This window comes from Mytilus edulis, chromosome 10 (assembly GCF_963676685.1).
Source record: "Mytilus edulis chromosome 10, xbMytEdul2.2, whole genome shotgun sequence".
NCBI lineage: Eukaryota > Metazoa > Mollusca > Bivalvia > Mytilida > Mytilidae > Mytilus > Mytilus edulis.
The window spans coordinates 70,251,014-70,264,330 of record NC_092353.1 but is presented as its reverse complement, the minus strand read 5'-3'; positions in this window follow the sequence as shown (position 1 = coordinate 70,264,330).

Genomic DNA, 13,317 nt, shown 5'->3' with positions numbered 1-13,317 from the left:
TTAGCGTCACTGATGAGTCTTATGTAGACGAAACGCGCGTCTGGCGTACTAAATTATAATCCTGGTACCTAAATATTTCTTACGTCGTAACTACAATCCCATTCTCTTTCATGAATATGACTTACCGATTGGACTATTTACCGGATTTGTTATAACATGAGCAACACGACGGGTACCATATGTGGTGCAGGATCTGCTTACTCTTTCGGAACACCTGAGATCACCCCTAGTTTTTGGTGGGGTTCGTTTTGCTTATTCTTTAGTTTTCTATGCTGTGTCAAGTGTAATATTGTAAGTCTGTTTGTCTTTTTCAGTTTTAGCCATGGCAGTGCTAGTTTATTTTCGATGTATGAGTTTGGTATCTGGTACCTTTCGTCCCTCTTTTGTCGTATTTTCTTTCAAAAATTATGAAAAAAACCAGGATTTTATAAGATTTTCAAATATCGCATTTTAAACAATGTGTCATGAAATTATGAAAAGAAAAGTAGGGTTTAGCGGTCAATTTTGGAAATGGTTTGACATTGAGAAAACTATTGAGCTCAAAATATCTGACAAAAAGTCAAAACCAATACAATGCAATAGTAGCAAATATCCTTAAAAACATCTTTGTTGTAACCGCATTTTATTGAACTGTTTACGCCTTTCTATATAATAGCAGACAGCACCATTGTCAACAATGAAGACGACAAAGATCGAGGCGAGAAACAATGACAGAACATTACACAGAAAACCACAGATTAAAAAGAGGATAACCTCAGAGTCCTGGATAGCTGAGCAGCTCCTATTTCACACGCGACACAATTTTTCTTCAAATGTAGATTTGCTCAAATACCAATATGATTGATGGAAATAAATAAGACAGTCGTACAAAGAAGGTTTAGCTGGACATTTTCTACATAAAGATATACTTGTACCAAGTCAAGGATATAATGGTTGTTTTCAATATGATGTATGCGTCTGAACTTTTTTTGTCATTTGTTTAGGGACTTTTTGTTGTGAAAGTTCATATACGTTCGGTATTTTTTTTTTTTAATTTTACATTTTGAGCAAATAGGTTGGATTATATTGAAAATTTACAAAAACTATATCTGTTCAGAAAATATGATCTTTATGTTTGTAGCCACTCAATTTAAAATGATCATGAACAAAAAGGAATTTTTAATTACTTGGAGGAGGCTGCTACAAAAAATAATATCAATTAAAATTAAAGTATTACAAAAATTCTTCTACCATATAAAAACAGGTATATATAAGAAATGTCATTTTCCTTTGATAACTACAAAATGTATTGTTTACTCTATGTCATAAAACGTTTTAATATAAATCTTTTTGTTTATTCTTGAAGTGATTATGTTAGCTTTTCCTGTGTTTGAGTGACATTTTTAATTTCAAAGAAAGTATTCTGTGTTGTGTTGCTGTTTATTATTAAGTCATAAGTTTGATACCATTACTCACTAAGGCAGCAACCATTTGATTTTCTGGGGGTGGGGGGGGGGGGCTATGTTTTTTTATGGAAAAAAAAGTTTGTTTCCAGGTTTTGGAGAAAAAAAAATTGTTTTTGATTCTGAGAAAAAAAAAATTGTTTGTTTCACCCTCAGCTGCCACTATATTATGTAATGCTAAAATTGAAAGAAAAAAATTGTTTTCGACTTGTCGCGAAAAAAAAGAATTGTCCAGAAAAAAAACCATAGCCCCAACCCCCAGAAAATCAAATGGTTGCTGCCTAAACAAATTTAACAAATGCTTTCATAGATACAAACATTTGGTATCAAAATGTTTGACTGTCCATTTTGATGTTTAAATGGAACATTACCTCTAAATTCTCATCATAATATTATTTTATAGAACTATTTGAATAAGATATGATTCGTGTAAATTTATCAGACATTTAAATGCATTTCTTCTTTCTTTCTTTTAGCATTGTATGTTATAACTGTCTTGTAAAAGCAAGAAAGCAACATTATGTAAGCAAAAAAAAGCAAGAAATGTTTGATTGAACCTCGGTGTCGTCTTCGCCTTCTATAAACTACTTTCATATTACCAATTTTGACTCCGCATTATATAATTTTCTATATATTATTTAGGACATTTGGTACTAGGTTAATTAAGAGCAACCAAAAGAAGTTAAATCAAATACATATTCGGTGCAATTTTGGAAGAAGAGTACTGTTTGTATGATTATTGAGTCATTGTATAGAAAACATCAAACGATTAATTTACCTAGAAATTGTACCTAGAAAAGCTTAAGATTACTTATTCACGTTGCTCTTTTTTGACCGAGTACTACATGTAGGATGACCACACGGAGGGCAATCTGTCAATAACTTTAAATTGCGGAGTCAAAATTGTTAATATGGAATACTCTATTCTCTCTTTTATTACCATGATTACTATAATAGTACATATAGTTATACTTTCAGGTCATTCTTATATTATTATTGAATTAACTAACATCCTTAAAATACATTTCTCGTTAGACTTTAAGCAAAAAATTGCGAATTTATTTCTACTAAATACCGGTGCAGTTATAAATAAAACTAATTTGACTTCAATGCTATTCATTTATGGTTGCCTTCAATTTCAGACAGCGTACTTGTGTTTGGCTTGATTGACAATGTAGACTAATCTATCATACAGAAGATCAGAACCTTCACACTGTGAAGAGATTTATTTTCCAAAGCTGTTTATAAGCACGCTATTAAATGACAAATTTAGATTGATAAATATATGTGATGTAATATAACGTCACGTACAATGAAGAAAACCTTTCAAATGAATATTTGAACATTTTGAATTCTACAATCCATACAGTTTGTTCCAATCATTATAAAGTTTAACTTTTTAACACAAAAGCCAAAATCTGTTAATGATGTTCGCACCTCTATTTCAAATTTACTAGTTTTTTAAAAGAAAATTATCGGCAAAGAAACGTAAAAAAAAGACCAAATGATGTGTTTGAGATATCTGGATTGTTTGTACATTTAACATTGGAACATTTTTCCCTTAAAACTATTTTTTCAAACTTTTTAAACTATTTTCAATTTAACTATGAAAAAGAAATAAAAAGGGTGTGCTACACTAATAAAACTTCATGATGCTAAATATTTGACATACAGTCATTAACAAGAGAAGCAAACATTTTTATGTATAAGTAAGACAGACAAGTCACAGTATTCAAATGGAAGTATAAACATTGGCAGGGAATGTAAAGGATGAAAGACAAACTAACTAGGCAAACGTAGTACTAAACAGGTCTAAACACTGCGATCCATCTAACTAATTGCTGTGTGTTTGTTTATTCTACATTGGCTTAGGGTATAGGGGGAGCTCCCGCTAGATTTCTTACTAAACATGTTTATCCCGCCGCATGTTTACAACCTGCCACTAGTAAAGAGAATCTGGCATTTCTTAGTCTTGTAAGTTTTTTTTATATTTGTTTATTAAATTTTTCGGAGTTTAGTGTGATTACTATTTTCCCTAAACAAGTACACTTTTGTGTTTAGGGGTTAGAGTTAGCCGGCATCCGTGTACGAGATTTTTCCATTCTCAATTAAAAAACATAATTGTCGTGTCATGGTATACCGCCATCTTGGATTGTACAATCACAGTGCAAAATCGGTCTAGTTATTTGCTCAAATCTACAAATTTTGAGACATATTTGTAATTTAATAGTTAGACTGTTTATTTATTTAAGGAAAACTTGGTGATTTATTGTATTTTCCAAAATATTTAAACAAACATCATTTTCTTTTGTATTTAAAATTATTTTTTCAAAATGAGCCATTTAAGGGGAGATAACTCTTTTGTAAATTCTTTTTACTGGACTTATAGGGAAAATATTTATTTTTACTTGTAGCAAGAAAACGAGTTCGGTGACCCCCTTTTTTCATTTTATTTTCTTAAAACATGTAATAAAACCTATCTTCTCACAATTTATTTCAAAATTCTATCTCATGGAATTTGTTTTATTCACACAAATGAATAAGCATTTCATGAGCAATCTAACCAAATTTAAGCAATTTACAACGACTCAAAGCTTGAAATATAGCACGGTGACCCATACTTTTTATTATGTTTTTGAAAAAAGAATATTAAAATCTTCATTTAGGAAAATTATAAGAAAACTCTGTCTAAAAAAATATACACTTATGATCTACCTTAAGCGTAGTAAATACCCGTTGATATTTACGTGAAATCAGTACTATCTTTTCCAGCTTTTTGCAACGTGTTATATATTACACAAAATCTGTATGTTCATGACAGTACCGAAGTACTGGGTATGGTGCTTGTGGCAGAGATGCATGAGATTGAAAAAATTAATAAACGATGTCATTGTTTTTGGTCTGTTAACACAACACAGAAGTCCGTCGGAACATAAAACGATTTTTTTACGTTAAAAAAGGTGCATAGATATTTGTTTAAAGAACACAATAGATAATGTTTGTTCAGATAGTGGAACATGACGGTATTGTTATCGGACGAGCAATATAATCTATACGTAACTTAATGAAATAAGGTTAATGTGGAAATCATCAAGCGATATGATGTAGTAATAATCTTGTTTTATGCTGAGTTGGCATTTTATTGATAAGTAAAGAATAAAATATCTTTGGTGGTAGATTCAATTATTTATAACGATTAGTTATAAACGTTTACATTGTTTGTTATGACCCCATTATATTAAGAAATGTTGGATATGTCTGAGTGAGTCAGCAATCACAAGCGCAGTTAATAAAAATGAATTTTACATCTATTAAAGTCAAACTGAGGCTCCCAAAATGCATTTGTGTTTATGATCTGTCAATTCTTTTATTTCACACATTGTGTACAAAAAATATGTGTTTATGTAACAAATAAAATTAAAAGAAGATGTGGGTTCACATTTGTGTTTAAAAAAGAAAACAACCCGTCGACAACACTAAACAAACGACATCTAGATATTAACATACAGTTACAATAAACAAAAGTACATATATCATGATAACTAGATCTTGAAGATTAACAAAACCTATGACTAAATGACCAAAAAGTATGACATTCGTTATAGATATGATGTCATTCACGTATTGGTATTCAACCTAGTTTGCGTAATACTTAAAATCTACTGTATTTGTTGTTTTTATTAATAGATAAGAGTGAAAAGTACCCGATTCCATTCTCTAGTCAATCAAAACGATATGTAATATGTTGCAACTTGATATCGATTGCACATATGCTAACGTTATATTTCAAAAACAATTTGGCACGGTACTTGTCTATCCCAAATTCATGTTTTTGGTTTTCATGTTATATTTGTTATTCTCGTGGTGTTTTGTCTGATGCTTGGTCCGTTTCTGTGTGTGTTACGTTTCGGTGTTATGTCGTTGTTCTCGTATATTTAATGCGTTTCCCTCGGTTTTAGTTTGTAACCCCGATTTTGTTTTTTGTCCATGGATTTATGAGTTTTGAACAGCGGTATACTACTGTTGCCTTTATTCAGTAAAGGAAGTTTAAGTATGTGTCCTTGTTTCAAATGGATAGACCGAGTGTAAATGACGTTTTTAGTCTTTTAATGAAAGACAGTTGGAAAAAATAATGTTTATCATGAAAAGGTTTATGTTATTGTCCTTGTTAATTGCAGTGCGGTTTCGAGTGTTTTGAATTTGATCAAAGGCATATTGTGTTTGTGTACATACATTCTAGTAGATCAAACTCATGGACTTCTTTGGTCGATAAATAGCAAAAAAGATGAGTACGTGTTCGTTTGCCAAAAGTATTGTCCTGTTTTTCCAAAACCTGTGTATTAAGTACCACATTTCGGTTTGTTAGAGTGAATATATTATCGAAAATAAAATTTCTTTCAATTTTATCTCAGAAAAATACCTTTAATCGGCACATTTTGACTCAATACGTTGAAGACATATTAGTCTATATGCCTTTTTATGTTTCTTCGTTACATATAGGACGTGGCTCTTTACTTATACATCCCGTTATTGTGCTATTGTGCTATGGTAAATTTGTGTATTCTTATCTTTAATTTTTACTAATATGGTTGGTCTGTAAGCCATTTCGTGCTTCTTTGTTACATGTTTGTATGTTTTGTTAAGGGTTAAGAAGTTAGCACAATGTTGACTTATGCATTATTGACATTTTTACTTAGTATGTCTGTGTGTTTTGTTTACGCATCGTTGTCCATATAATAGTATTTGATGCGACTGTCATACAAGTGAGAGGTTCAATCGCTGTATCAAGACAGGAATATGGCAGTTGTCTTTTGATGTATTTGAGCTCTTGATTTTGTCATTTGATTAGGGACTTTCCGTTTTGAATTTTCCCTCGGAGTTCAATTTTTTGTGTGATTAAGTTTACGTCGGGTTGTTAGCCTTTGACATATTCCCCATTTCAATTCTCACTTCTTTTATATATATAAAAAGAAGATGTGTTATGATTGCCAATGAGACAACTCTACAAATGAGACCAACACGACACAGAAATTAACAACTATAGGTCACCGTACGGCATTCAACAACGTACAAAGCCCCTACCGCATAGTCACCTATAAAAGGCCCCGAAATGACAACGTACAAAGCCCCTACCGCATAGTCAGCTATAAAAGGTCCCGAAATGACAACGTACAAAGCCCCTACCGCATAGTCAGCTATAAAAGGTTCCGAAATGACAACGTACAAAGCCCCTACCGCATATTCAGCTATAAAAGGCCCCGAAATGACAACGTATAAAGCCCCTACCGCATAGTCAGCTATAAAAGGTCCCGAAATGACAACGTACAAAGCCCCTACCGTATAGTCAGCTATAAAAGGCCCCGAAATGACAACGTACAAAGTCCCTACCGCATAGTCAGCTATAAAAGGCCCCGAAATGACAACGTACAAAGCCCCTACCGCATAGTCAGCTATAAAAGGTCCCGAAATGACAATGTACAAAGCCCCTACCGCATAGTCAGCTATAAAAGGTCCCGAAATGACAATGTAAATCAATTTAGATGAAAAAAAGTGTACATTACAATATTGTTTCAGTCTGCTTAATAAATAGTAGCTTATTTCAAAGGAAAATTAAACATGTTTGGATCTATTAGAAGCAAAAAGCAGCGCCACGATCATTTTAAAGTCAAATCTTTATCCAGGTCAACAAACAAAGTAAGATCTAATATATAGGCTATTTAGTTTTTTCGCTATAGACAATTTTGACATGAAGGGGAAAAAACATTGTTCAAACTTTATTCCTGTTGTTTTACAGGTTGCAAAATTTTACTTCTCTGTGAATTTGCTTTTGCTTTAGGTTTTTTAAAGTTGACTGTTTTTGAAATTTTTACCTATCATGTCTGTTTTTTGTTCACAAATCGTTGTCAATTTAATGGAATTTTATTCGATTGCCGTACAAGTGAGAGGTTAAGCTAGCAATTAAAGTTGTTTTTTCAACAATTTTCTACTTCAGAACATGCCTAATTTCACGTCAGGAGTATAACAGTTGTTATCAATTCGTTTAATATGTTTGAGCTTTTGATTTTTTCATTTGATATGAGGCTTTTCGTTTTAAATTTTCCTCAGAGTTCGGTATTTTGTGATTTAAATGTGACTACACTTTGTCACAGATATCAATACACAAAGTCCTTTTAATTCCATTCTTTAAATTATTTGCCAGAATTATAGAAGGAATATCATTAAAAAAAAGTCTGCAATAGATGGAAAGTATCATTCAATTGTTGTCTGCTTTATAAGTAATCCATAAATAATAATTTTATTTGATTAATCGACAAGACATTATATTTTGTATGCTGACATGAAGTAATATTACGAGCAATATAAGAAGTGATTAGAAGATGTGTGATGTTTGAGCAAATAACTTTTCATCATTGTAACATTTCAGCCTTTCTAGTCAAACATTATTTTCTATCAATGTTGAGATGGCAACCACATGGCTCCATTTAATAGAAATTTTCTTTCAGAAACTATTTAATAGCTTTCTTATTGGATTTGGTTAGAGTTAAGATGATAATCTGAGAAAATGAAACATACAGAGGAATTGATAAAAGTGAAAAAAAAAGAATAATGGATTGCTGTTTGGTAACCATTTGCAACTTTGTAAATGTAATATGAATGTATACTCTGCTGAGTACTCATTTCGTAATTATACTGTCCGTATGCAGACTACCACATGTGGAGCAGGATTTGCTTACCCTTCCGGAGCACCTGAGATCAGCCCACTTGTTTGTTGGGGTCGTACTGCTCAGTCTTTCGTTTTCTATTATGTTTCTTGTGTACTGTTATTTGTATGTTTGTCTTTTTTAATTTTTATCCATGGCGTTGCCAGTTTATTTTTGCTTTATGAGTTTGACTGTTCCTCTGGTATTTTTCAAACTTTTTTTGTTAGAGATCAATATCTATAAACCAACAAATCAGCTTTCTGCTTTCATCATCAGTGAGAAAAGAAATAATGTTTTATGAAGAAAAATGATATAAGAAATATTATGTAAATGATAGAAAGTCTAAACCTAGCACGTATGTATATTTTTGGCAGATTGATTTTTCACTTTATAAAATGTATCATTTCTTGTTTGAAGTTTTTGAACTATATTCCAGATGTCCATATAATATACTTTCTCTGTTATCTCCCGTTTGGACGAATAATTAGTAAGATTAATGTCTTAAAATGGGCTTGCTCATTTTCCCATATGTTTTTAACTGTTGGTTTATTGCCGTGATATCTAGTTCAACTACCAGTGGAGCTTTTACATGTTTTAGATTGTTTGAAATGACTGGCATAGTTCCTTGCTGACATTCCAAACTCTATTGCTTCCAGTTTGAACCAGTTTACTGTCATTAAAAACTACATGTAGCATTGATTTACATAATCACGGTGTTTAATAAATGAAATTAATGTTACCTTCATATTCAACTGCTTTATCCTCCTTGAGGTATTTCAAATATGTCGTGCGGGTTTTTAGCGTATAATGTTCATATACAGACTACATATAAACTTTCAATACCGATCAATATCTTAAAACCAACAATTCAGTTTTCTGGTTTCAGCATCACTGACGTCAGTGGTAAAAAGAATTATTTGTCATGTTTTATTTTAAAAAATTAATCTAGAAATATTCCGTAATTTGATAGGATGTTTAATCCACGTTATACTGTATGTATTTTTTTGGGCAGTTTTTACACGTTCGAAATGTATATTATTCCTTGTTTGGCTTCAATATTTTGAATTGTATTCACAATTCACTTACCGTATTCTTCCTTTAATGAGTCCAGTATGAACGAGTGGTCTTTCAACATTGACGGCTTTAAATGGGCTTGCTCATCTTCCCAAATGTCTTAAATATCCTCAGAGAAAGCAGATCAATATCATCACTAATGTTAGCTTTCAACTGTTGGTTTATTGACGTGATATCTAGGTCGGCTACCCGTGAAATTTTTTTTATTACATAAGTGGCATTCTTTCTTAGTGAAAATTTAAACTACATGTATCATTTCTTAATATTATCATTTATCAAATGAATGATTTTCTCATACACAACTTTTGTATCCTCCTAAGGTAAATCGAATATATCGTGCAGGTTTTCAATTAATATGTATATATGCAGACAAACTATAGACTTTAAAAAGAGATGACTATCTATAAAAACAACTAAACAACTTTCTGCTTTCATAATCACTGGTAAAATGATTAGTTTGTTATGTTATATATATATATGTATCAATACATTTAGAAATGTTACAAAATTTGATAAAAAGTTTAAACTACACATGTATTCTTTAAACATTTTCACACTTTCGAAATCTATATTTTCCCTTATTTCTTTTTTTTTTATTTTTTCAACAGTCTTGACAGTATTCTTTTTTTTTTTGTGTGTGTGCCTAGTTTGAATGAGTGATTTTGGCACAATGATAGATATGGGAAGATGTGGTGTGAGTGCCAATGAGACAACTCAACTTAAAATTCTTTGTTACGGTATCAAAACAAATGTTACGGCCAGAAATCGCCTTTAAATTGTAGCCCACAAAACACACAAATCAATAGTAAAATTTAACAATATTTATTATACAAAAATTTACAAGAAGTATTACACAAATATTACTGTCAACTTAACTGTCAAAATATGAGTCCAATCTTTTATCTTTATCTGTATCCGGATATCTTTCGGAATCCAATCTGCATATTATGTTCACTACTACGGTCACAATCCAGTATGATGTTGTTTGTAAAATAAAAGTGTCAATCCAAATGCTATGAATATTAATGTCTATCAATGTCTAAGTCTAAGTCCAAGAGTGAGTGTTTAACTTTAGTGTCTGTATATATATAGTTGTCATGGAAGATTCTAGAACAGTCGATAATGGAACATCCTAGAAAGTTACAACAGAAGTTTCTAGTAAAATGTAGAAGTTTATATAACGCATCTTTTATAAGAATCATTCTGGAAAGTTCCAATCATTCTGTAATTGTTCCAGAGATTTCTAAACTGCACAGTTCTAAGATTATTCTGTAAACAACTATCAGGACACACAACACAAATCAGGCCAACATAAATAAATACAATAATTACAATATGATAACACAAAGAAACCAATTCCATCACAGCATTGCATTTGCATATTTATGATAAAAAACTACATCAAAAAGAAAAATTACTCTTTATTTAATTAAGGTATTAGGGAGCAGGAATACTGATCAATCTTGTTTTTTTGGATAAAATAAAACTGCATTTTGAAGAACTATAACAATATTAGATCTTTACCATTGGATGAATCTTGTAATAACGAAATGTGATGAATAGTTTGATATATCAACATTAATAATTACGATAAAGACTGAAAGTAAGTGTAGATGCAACATATCAATAACCTGTAATAACAATAATACATAAATTAATACGATTTCTTTTTTCGAATAGCCAAACAAAACTCACAATTAGATATGCTTTTGGAAAAGATAAATATTGATATTTTGTACAATACAAACCAATAATTAGATCTTTACCATTTGATTGGTCTTATTATTGCTACGAATCATGATGAATAGTTTGGTGTTAAAATTACTATTTACGATAAAGACTAAAATAAGGTGTAACTGCAACATATCAATAACCGGTCACTAGAAAAATTACATATCTTAATACGATTTCTTATTTCGAATAGCCAAACAAAACTCACAATTAAATGTGATTTTGAAAAAGCTAAGAACGTTATTTTGTACAACAAAACAATAATTAGAGCCTTACCATTAGGTAGGTTTTATTCTTGCTACGAATCATGATGAACAGTTTGATGTTAAAATTACTATTTACGATACAAACTGAAATTAAGTGTAACTGCAATACATCATTAACCGAACTAGAAACATTGCATATTGCAATATGATTCTAATTTCAAACAGCCCTACAAAACTCTCAATTTAAATTTCTTTTTAGTTGTCGACATTTATCATTTATTAATTACAACAACGCACGGTACAATTAACAATTTTAGAACCACATTTTTGAATGCGTATGTGAAGTCAATGAGAGGCTTGAAAAATTAAAACAATGAATGTCTATGACAACAAATAGAAACGTCAATTGACAATACAAGCAGGGTAGCTGCTTTAAGGTAATACGATACCGAATGGCATATCTCCCGATTTCCAAACTATTTGGCACACGTGTTCTTTGAATCGAGTTACATCGGAATATGTAATAAAAAATGGGGTCACCATTTTTGTTTTCTTGGTATTTTCATAGGAAAACGTCAATTTTGGCGACAAATTTACATAGGTATATAGGGGTAATGCCTATTTTTCGGCTTACTTTATAGATTTTCCAATGGATGGCTGTGTTCTTATATACGGAGAACAACAAAAAACTAACATTATATCCAGGATTGCAAGCTGATTCCATACACATATAGAAAATCATATGTCACCATCCTTGTTTTTGTGATAAATGGCTTCAAATATGATTGATACCCTTATAATTTGACCGAAAACGTGTGACGTTATTGAATACAGAATGTAACGTTATTCCTACTCAGAGATATGGAAAACAAAATATGTGTCGGAATCTGAATGATGTTTATTTTCTTTTCATTTCCCATGTCGGGTTTTGTAAATTTCCTAGTAATGCAATATAAAATTCTACTGATATAATTTATTTCGTCCTGCACATGGAAAAAGTAAAATCACAAAAATACCGAACTTAGAGGAAGATCAATTGGGAAAGTCCATAATCACATGGCAAAATCAAATAACAAAACGCATGGAAATTTCACTCACATGAATTACCATTAATCTCGTCTGATTTTCACACCAAACGAGCATAAACTTGAAACTTGCTTGAACTGGTTGGTTCCACGTGAATCCTATGATAATAACTCATGAATAAATCACCGGAATTTGGTACACCCTAAATTCACGTAAATTTTTAAAATAAGATTATTCAAATAATATCTTTATTCTAAATTTAATTAAAATCATGAAAAATACCTTCATATTTTTGTAAAGTTCACGTGAAAATAACATGACAATTTGTACGTGTGATTCATTTGAATTACTGAGTATTTTACTCCATCCTTTAAGACAATGGTGGTATCATTGCTTCATCCATGCAGAAATAGAGTATACTTTGAAAATTTGATTCAGTTAACAGTTGCTCGGTTTTTGATGGTCGTTTAACGTTCAGTGGCAAATAGTTCATGCATGTTCGAGACGATACATTACAGTTTTGAAAATAGTTGTTTATAAAAGACACATTTGATGAACCAGTCAAAAAAGGTTTCACACTCTGTTAGTTGTGAAACTTATGAGGGAAAGTAATGATCCTGAAAAAATACACATTCTAAAAAGTGAAATAACAAACTCAAAGAAAATTCAAAAGTGATATTCTTGACTTGCTACGTACATTAGTATAGTGTACTCTGCGTGGTGTAAATGTGTGAGTTGGTTGCTCAGCAAGTCGGACAAACATTGCAAACTGCATGCAAAATTTCACAAAGTTCAACAGTCAGTCATTTGTGGAAAATTATTTACAAAACAAATCTTGAGATCATATATGCATTCTTTAAAGTAAAAAAAACTGCGAAATATAAAAGTTCCAGCTTGAAATTCCACATGTTGGAGATGTAAGGCGGAGTCTGTACTCTGCGTGCCTTTTATATTTTATTAAAATGCCTAATCCAGCAACCTGTCATGAACAAAAAATAAGGAAATTCCAGACGATATGCGCACCTTTAATATGAGTAGTAACACCAGGTACATAATTTAAACCTCAAGCAAAAAGACAACGAAGTGCGGGATTGACGATCAAACGGACATGGGTGAAACTATATGATGATACGTGCT